This window comes from Rhinolophus ferrumequinum, chromosome 6 (assembly GCF_004115265.2).
Source record: "Rhinolophus ferrumequinum isolate MPI-CBG mRhiFer1 chromosome 6, mRhiFer1_v1.p, whole genome shotgun sequence".
NCBI lineage: Eukaryota > Metazoa > Chordata > Mammalia > Chiroptera > Rhinolophidae > Rhinolophus > Rhinolophus ferrumequinum.
Window position 1 is genome coordinate 18,528,765 of NC_046289.1, and position 7,785 is coordinate 18,536,549.

Consider the following 7,785-nt stretch of genomic DNA (forward strand, 5'->3'; position numbering starts at 1 on the left):
AGTCAACACCCTCAGACTATTGCCACATAGCTAAATGAGATAAAGGGTCTGTCCTCCCTCTCCTCACTGTCTCTTAGCAACATAAAAATTGTAGTTTAAAATTTTTTTTTAAACATGTACAAAGTAACATCTCTTCTGTGGTGTCAGTATGATTTGATTTTCTTGTACTTAGAGTTGGTCAAATGTATTGGCTGAATTCCAACTGGACAGAGCAAGAAATTCCAGCATCCTCTGCCTCAGCTCAAACTCTCAATGCTAGTTGTGGATAACATTTAGCCACACTGTGACCGAAGCCTTAAGCACCATGTGCTTCAGGACCAGCAACCCCACGTGGTGTCCAATGGGAGGAGTTCTGGGAGGGCAGATGTGCAGATCCCGACAACAAACTGTTGGACCATAGTTTTTAAGGGTTTTGAAGTATGGGGGAGTGATGGAAGGGAAGAGTATGAACTCCTCTAACCTTAAGCCAGCATTCATTTAACCTTTATGTCCAACTGCCAACAGAACCTGGAGAACAATTTACCATGTTCAAGAAATTAAACAGAATCAGTGTGTTAGCCAGGAAGTGATAAAAGAGTAACCCTCCTCACCCTCATTTTTGTAATGTCCATAGTGAATTTCAGTGTGTCAGGATGGACGGACCCAAGAGCCAATGAATGATTCAGCTGATCAAAGGCTTGTATTTTCCATCATTAGTCATCTACCCTCATTCGATGTAACTTTTTGTACTATTGTGGTTAATTTTATGTAAAACCAGTTTACCTAAAAAAAGTAATATGTGCCTATGTAATAAAGTCTATACACTGGCTAACTGTAGAGGTGAGATTTGGTTTTTAATTGTTCTGCTGATTGTCATCTGTAATCGTTTTTCTGAGCTATGAAAATTCTCTTTTAATAAAAATTTTTAAACAAAATCTGTCACTGTACAAGATTTAATGAGGTCAGGCATCATGAAAAATGTGTATTAAAAAGAAGGCCCATGACTCAATTAATATGGGTAGTGACCGTAAGCTGACAAATTAACAAATGATCTGTTTAGTTATCCTAGTTAAGTTGATCATGTATATAATTTAGTCAGTTCAATACATGTTTATTTCATTCCTATTTTATGCCCAGTTCTGTGAGAAAACAAAATTATACAGTCCTTAAGATTTTTTCATGATAAGTATATACACATAGTATAAGTGAGAAATATAAAAGGGCACATAATCAAATAATATTTGCATTATGTTCCCAGCATGTTTTCAGTGCTCAACAAATAACTGTTCAATCAATTGATGAGTTCAAATGACTAGTGTTAATATAAACTCAGATGGGACAAAAATCAATATGGACTAGAGGACTTGGGAAGTTTTCACAGGAAAGATGTCTTTTCAGTGAGACCTGGAGGTAGGGGTAAAATTTAGCTCAGTGACAAGAGGAAGAAGAGAGTTTAGAATTGGGAAGTTTTACCAGCATGAATTAACTGTTTCAGGCGTGACAGTATCCTTTATCTGCCTCAAAGACCCACTGAGTGGAATGGCGGACTAAATAACTGGAATAGAAGTATAGAGAGTCTTCACAATACTTTATTATGCAAAGCAAATTTTAGTTCCACTCCATTGCCTGCTGTCATGAACCCACTGAAGTATCTTTCCAAACCAAAGAAAAGTCTTAGATCTCCAAAAATCATTTATACAAACAATTTTTCTTTAGAGGTCTCAAAACTTACAGATAGTATTTTTAGATGTAGTTAAAGTTAAAATACGTGTACTTTCCTCCCCTAACAGTCTGGGTCAACAAAAGGGAACAGGATAAAATCTCTACCTGTCAAGAGCAAATCCCAGGGCTTACGACGTTTTTTTCTCTTCTCTCGTCTCCCTCCTCCTCTTCTCCTTTTTCCTCCCCTCTCATCTTTCCACTAACAGGCTTCAAGTCCTGGGAACCTAGAAGATCTGGTGGCAGTGGCAAAGAAAGGGACATCTCAGAGACTGAACATTTTCGAATTTTTCCTATGTTGGACTCTTGAACAAACCCCTACTGCATATCTCGCCTGCTGCCTTAACGCTTGTGAGCTGCTTTCTAATGTTTTATGTTTATTAGATTTATCCTCCTCGTAAAAAGCAATAGTTGACTAAGAGAACTGGCTTTCTCAGTTTGTGGCAAAAATGTGCCAAAAGCAATACAAATCAGCAAGCATAAGTCAACACGTAACCGAATGTGACTGAAATTCACTCCGTATTTTAGTAAAACTTTCTTATGGTCTCCTAATGTCAATTCTCTCCCTCCCCCCACCACCCCCCACTTCCCACCCCACCCCCTCCACCTCTGAGACTCTATAGTCTGGAAAGTCTTCTCTCTATATGGCTTTTCTTCTGTTTGCATCTCAGAGGTTATTGTTGTCAGAAATGCTGGAAGAATGTTTAAATCTCCTGATCTGCCAGACAGTACAAAATCTACCTTCTTTTACTCTCTTAATAGGCTTCTGATAAGGCAATGACAATTGCAATGAAAAAGCAAGGCTCCATGCGGTGAGGGGGAAGGGACACAGCACTTGGCGACCAGACTGCATGGAGGGGGGAACTTGCTATTTCTTTTGCTATAAAAATACAAGCTGTATATCAATTTATACTCTCCTGAGATTTTTAAATTATGAATTTAAAAAGCACTCAAGACATCAGTTTAAGGCTCAGTCTGGGAAAAGCTAGCAAGAAAGTCTATGTGATTTGTCAAGAAAAACGTACACAAGAAAGAAAAAACCTGAATAACCAAAGGAAAGAAATATGAGCAAAACACCGCGACACTCCACAGAGGTGAACGCTCGCTTCTAAGTGAATGAATAGACCTGGTTTCTCTCCTCAAGGTCTGTGACCCCCTTTTCACAAAAATTCTAGCGATGGGATTCCTACCTGCAGATAGGCAATGCTCCCGTTGGGGGAATGTTTCCTTTGGCAAGGCAGCACGATCGGGGGGTGGGGAGTGGGGGGGTGGGGCTGGGACTTGGAAGACAATGCGCTCCTTATCTCTAAAACCCAGAACTAAGTTCTCTGTGCTCTGAGATGTTCTCTTTGTAAACCATTGGGTGCTTCAGTAATGGCAAAACGAACTCACTTCCCAACCCTCTGCTGTCTCTGAATCCCACCTCAGGGAAAAGAGGACTAAATACAGCAGTAACGGATGTATCCAAAATCCTCCAGATCTTGGCAGTAATATTTTCGAACACTTGTTTCTGATTAGAAGTATTTTGAATACACCCTGGGGGGTGTGGAGACAGTACCTCCAAAAGTTGGCCTGTTTGAACAGTAAGCATCATCATCGTTGCAATTTTTAAACCCTCTTTCTACCTAGTCTCTCAGCACATTTTATTTCTACTAACTAAACCTAAGACACAAAATGCATATTTCCCACTACAAAACCTCTTATCAGATACACTTCACGTGCTTGACATTTAACCTATAAATTCCTTTGCTTGCTCAATGTGCTTCGCTTACATTTCTCAGCAGTAACATGAATGGCTCGCACATGGCTATGTGCTTTCTATGCATTCATTTGATCCTCACCACAACTCTATGAAGTCAATATTATTACTGCACTCATTTTACAGGTAAGAAAACTGAGCACACATAGGTCATTTAACTTCACCAAGGTTCATAAAGATACTCCTGAACCCTAGCTCTTAACTACTGTATGCTGCTCTGCCACCTACCGGAAGTTTGTGAGTGGGTCAACTCAGTGACAGCAGGTGACAGCAACGACTAACCTATCTTTTAAGTACTCTGTCTTCTGCAGGAATAATTGCTAATCAAAACAGTAGTGATTCATGAAGCGTTTTGAAGCATCCACTCCATGTTCTATTAGGTGCAAAGGATACTGAGGTAAAAGAGATATGGTTCACCTTCCAGAAATACTCAGTTCAGAAGATGGTTTTTGACAGCAAATCCACCATCATGGAGAGCAGCACATTTGATATCTTCACTTGAATTACAAAAGAGCACTGTGCTTTCTGGGCTGACAAAACCCCACATCAGAGCTTAGAGAATATTTCAAGTAGATCAAACATTGGATTCACCTCTACCTTCTCAGGAGAGTCCTTTTATGCAACGTAAAAACTACACAACAGAATGTGCATCCTTAGGTCTACTGTTGGTACCCAAATTATGAGCTTGCAGAAATCTATTCTTTAAAGACAGACATGACAGTATCTGAAGCCTAAAATTTACAAAAACAAATACATATGTAAGGAAATATGGGAGTAGTAACTGAATGTTTTGATGTTTTATTTTAATCCCAATATCAGTAAAAGGTAGGAAAGGTGAGCCGGCAGGAAACAAGATGTATAAAGGATTTGAAGGGAAAAAAGAGATGAAAAAAAATGGAAAACCAAAACCAATGAAGAGGGGATAGTTGAACGACCTACAGAGCATAAACACATCCTTGGTGTTGAAACTTTAGGAAAAGGTGACGTGTATTTTGAACAAGCACATGCAGAAATGTTCCTAAGAATGGCTTTGGAAGGCTGTGTCACACACGTACCAATGCAGCAATGTCATTGCAACAAGAAATATTTCACATGTACTTCGAAAGTTGCATTTGTCATGAGACCACAGAATATTCTTGTCCACTCCATGATATAATCATCAACAACAATAAAACACAAACATTTAAGGAATTCTTAGGGTTAGTAAAATAATTGGTTTTTGCTCTTAAATGCATTAAAACTTTAAAATATTGTCATTCTTGCCCTCAAAAAGCATTATACTTGAGAAGATAATGCAAAGTATATACAACAAGGACTATATAAGTGGTACTGAAATGATGGATTTTAGAAATTCAGGGAGGAAATTAAATGAGCGATTATAATCAGGACAAAGATTTGGAGAAGGGATGTGTTTGGAACCAGCTCTTGAAAGAAAGTGTACCATTTCAAAAGGCAGAGGAAGAACATGGTGAGGAGGGCAAGTGCATACCAAGTAGGGGGAACACGATTGTGTCAGTAAAGTGGCAGAAGGAAGTGTAAATGGTGGATTTAGACACAATCCATGTATCTATTTGATGAGAATAATAGAAATAATAGAAATGGCAAACTATGGCCAACTATATTTTCCCAAAATGAATTCAACGAATAGCAATACTTCCAGTCCCACATGCTCTTCCAGAACCTTCCAGCCCCCATCAAATTGGAAGCTATTTTTGCACCCCTTGAATCTGGGGCTTGAATGGTGGGCTTATGACTGCTCCCACCAACAGAGTACACTGGAAGTGATGCTTTGTGACTTCCAAGGCTAGGTCATAAAAGGATATGGTTTCTGCCTAACTCTCCCTTAATTCACTCAATTTTGGCCCCTGACTACCATGTTGTGAGGAAGCCCAGGCCACATGGAGAGACCGCATGCAGGTATTCTAGTCGGCAGTCCCAGCTAAGGTTTGAGCTGAGAGCTGGAATCAACCAAGACGTAAGTGCGTAAAGATTTAGATGGTTCTAGCCCTCAGACTTTGAGCCTTCCAGCAGAGGCACCTGATGTCACAGAGAAGAGACAAGCCATACCCACTGTACTGTGTCCAAATTCCTGATCCTCAGGAGCATAATAAGTGATTGTGAGCATAATAAGTGATTGTTTCAGGCCAATAATTTCTGGGGTAATTTGTTACATAGCTATATTAACTGGAACAACAACATTAACTGAATAATTACCAGGTGCCATGTACTGTATTTGATGGCTTATATTTTATATCAGTTATTTCTGTGTAATAAACCACCTCAAACCTCAGTGACTTTAAAAATAGTTCTCTTATTATCGTTCACATACCTGTGAGTCTATTGAGGATTGGCTGATGTAGGCCGGGCTTGCTCATGTGTCTAAGGATTGGCTGGGAGCTCTGCCCTAGGCTGTGGTTGGCCGGGGCATCTTTGCTAGGACAGATCCATTCTACATGTCCCTTCTCTTGTTGGACTCAGCAGGCTTGCATTGATATGTCATTTTCATGGCGGCAACAGCACGAGAACAAGAGTGGAACTATATCAGGCTTCTTGGGGCTTAAGGTTAGAAATGGTACACCATTACTTCTACCAAATTCTACTGGCCAAATTGAGTCACATAGTCAGGCCCTGATTAAAGGGGTAGGAATAGACTCCACATATTTATTGTACTGCAAAGTCACAGGCCAAAGATGTATGCATGGGGTGGGGGTTGAAGAATTGGAGTCATTAATTCAGTCTACTACATATTTAATCTTTATAATTATCAGGTAATTATTACCGTAGACCCAGAGGGTCCGCTTGCCTGCATGCACTCAAGCCAAATAAAATATGAGCAGAAGTTTGCAGCAAAGAAAGTAAAGGTTTATTTAAGGAGTTAGCGCCAAGCCCAGAGACTCAGCTGAGCTCGTGCTCTCACACACCTGGCTCCCCGATGCAGGGCCTCTAGTGACTAGGTTGTATAAGGGAAAATTGTTTATCGTGGTTATTGTGGCAGCTGGGGTCGTGGGCTCTCCTGATTGGTCGGGGCTAAGGCAGGAAGCAGTTGATCTTGGCTTTAGTTCCTGGTGTCAGTCACGCATTGTTCTGTCTGGTTTCCAGGGGATGTGGTCTGTGGGGTCATTCCGTTTTCATGAGTCCAGAGCTGAAACACAACTGAGGCCAAGGTGTTATCTTTGTTTGATTAAAACCTTATTCTAGTTTGAGGTTTGGTTATTGTATCTTGGTCATGGTTGATAGACGTGAAGCTTTATTCTTAAGTGAGTTTGAGACTGACCAGAACCTCATGTCCTAAGGGCTTAATGATTAAAAGGAGTGGACACACAATGTATGCACAGGTAGGAGGATCAGGGGAAAGAATGCAAGCGAGTCATTGTTCTAACAGGCTAAACAGAGCGAGCTTGGATTAGAGCAGAATGCATGCTAAAAAAATGAAGTTCTTATGCGGTTACCTAAGAGCCATTATTATCTGCATTTTATTTCATTGACAAACTGAGGCTCGGAGACTTTAAATAATGTGAGTTAACAGAGTTCCTGGAGTTTCCAGTGAGACTGCTGCTCCTTTGGCTGTCTCATCACTGCAAAGTGTCTAAGAGACCAAACTCAGAATTTGTCTTGACTCATCCTTTTAGCTCAGACCACAACTGGCTGCAGGTGTGCTGGGTCACCCACTCTTCCTAGCTAAACCAATTCCTGACCTTCCTCTAATTGGCCCTCAGGATCACTATACCAACATGCTGTGTGTTTCCATTTGCCTCAGGTACCACTCTTTTTCGCCATACCACACCAGTTCATCCATGAACATAAACCCATTACCCACTCCTTAACTCCCTGACCCTTCCTGGGCCCTCTGACACTCATGACCTGCCATCAGTGCTCTTTATGGTATTCTCTCTGAACATTCCTTTCACTTGCATGCCGGCTTATCTCCTAAGGGCACTGCTTCCTCTGCCCTGTAGTCCTCCCAAAAGGATGCAGATTTTTCTCTTGTACCATATACCTCCAGGCTTGAAGATGAGAGATAAAAGCGGTGTCACCTTTGTGTTTCCTATTGCAGCTACATAAATTGTTTTGCTTCCTCTTTAAAACTTAGATCCTTTGAAGGTCATACTATCAGGCATAAGTGTGCAGTGTGAAGAAAGATACAGAAACAAATTTTAAAAGACCAAGAATTCTTTTTTTTCTGGCGGAACGAGAAAGGAGGTTGGTCTCAACTTTATAGGACAGCGATGTGGGACCTTTATAAAGTCAAAGACATAGCAGGAACAACCTGGTTGGGTGGGTAGCTTGTGACTATTGATCAGTATTTAACATGTGGAAAGCCTAAGACC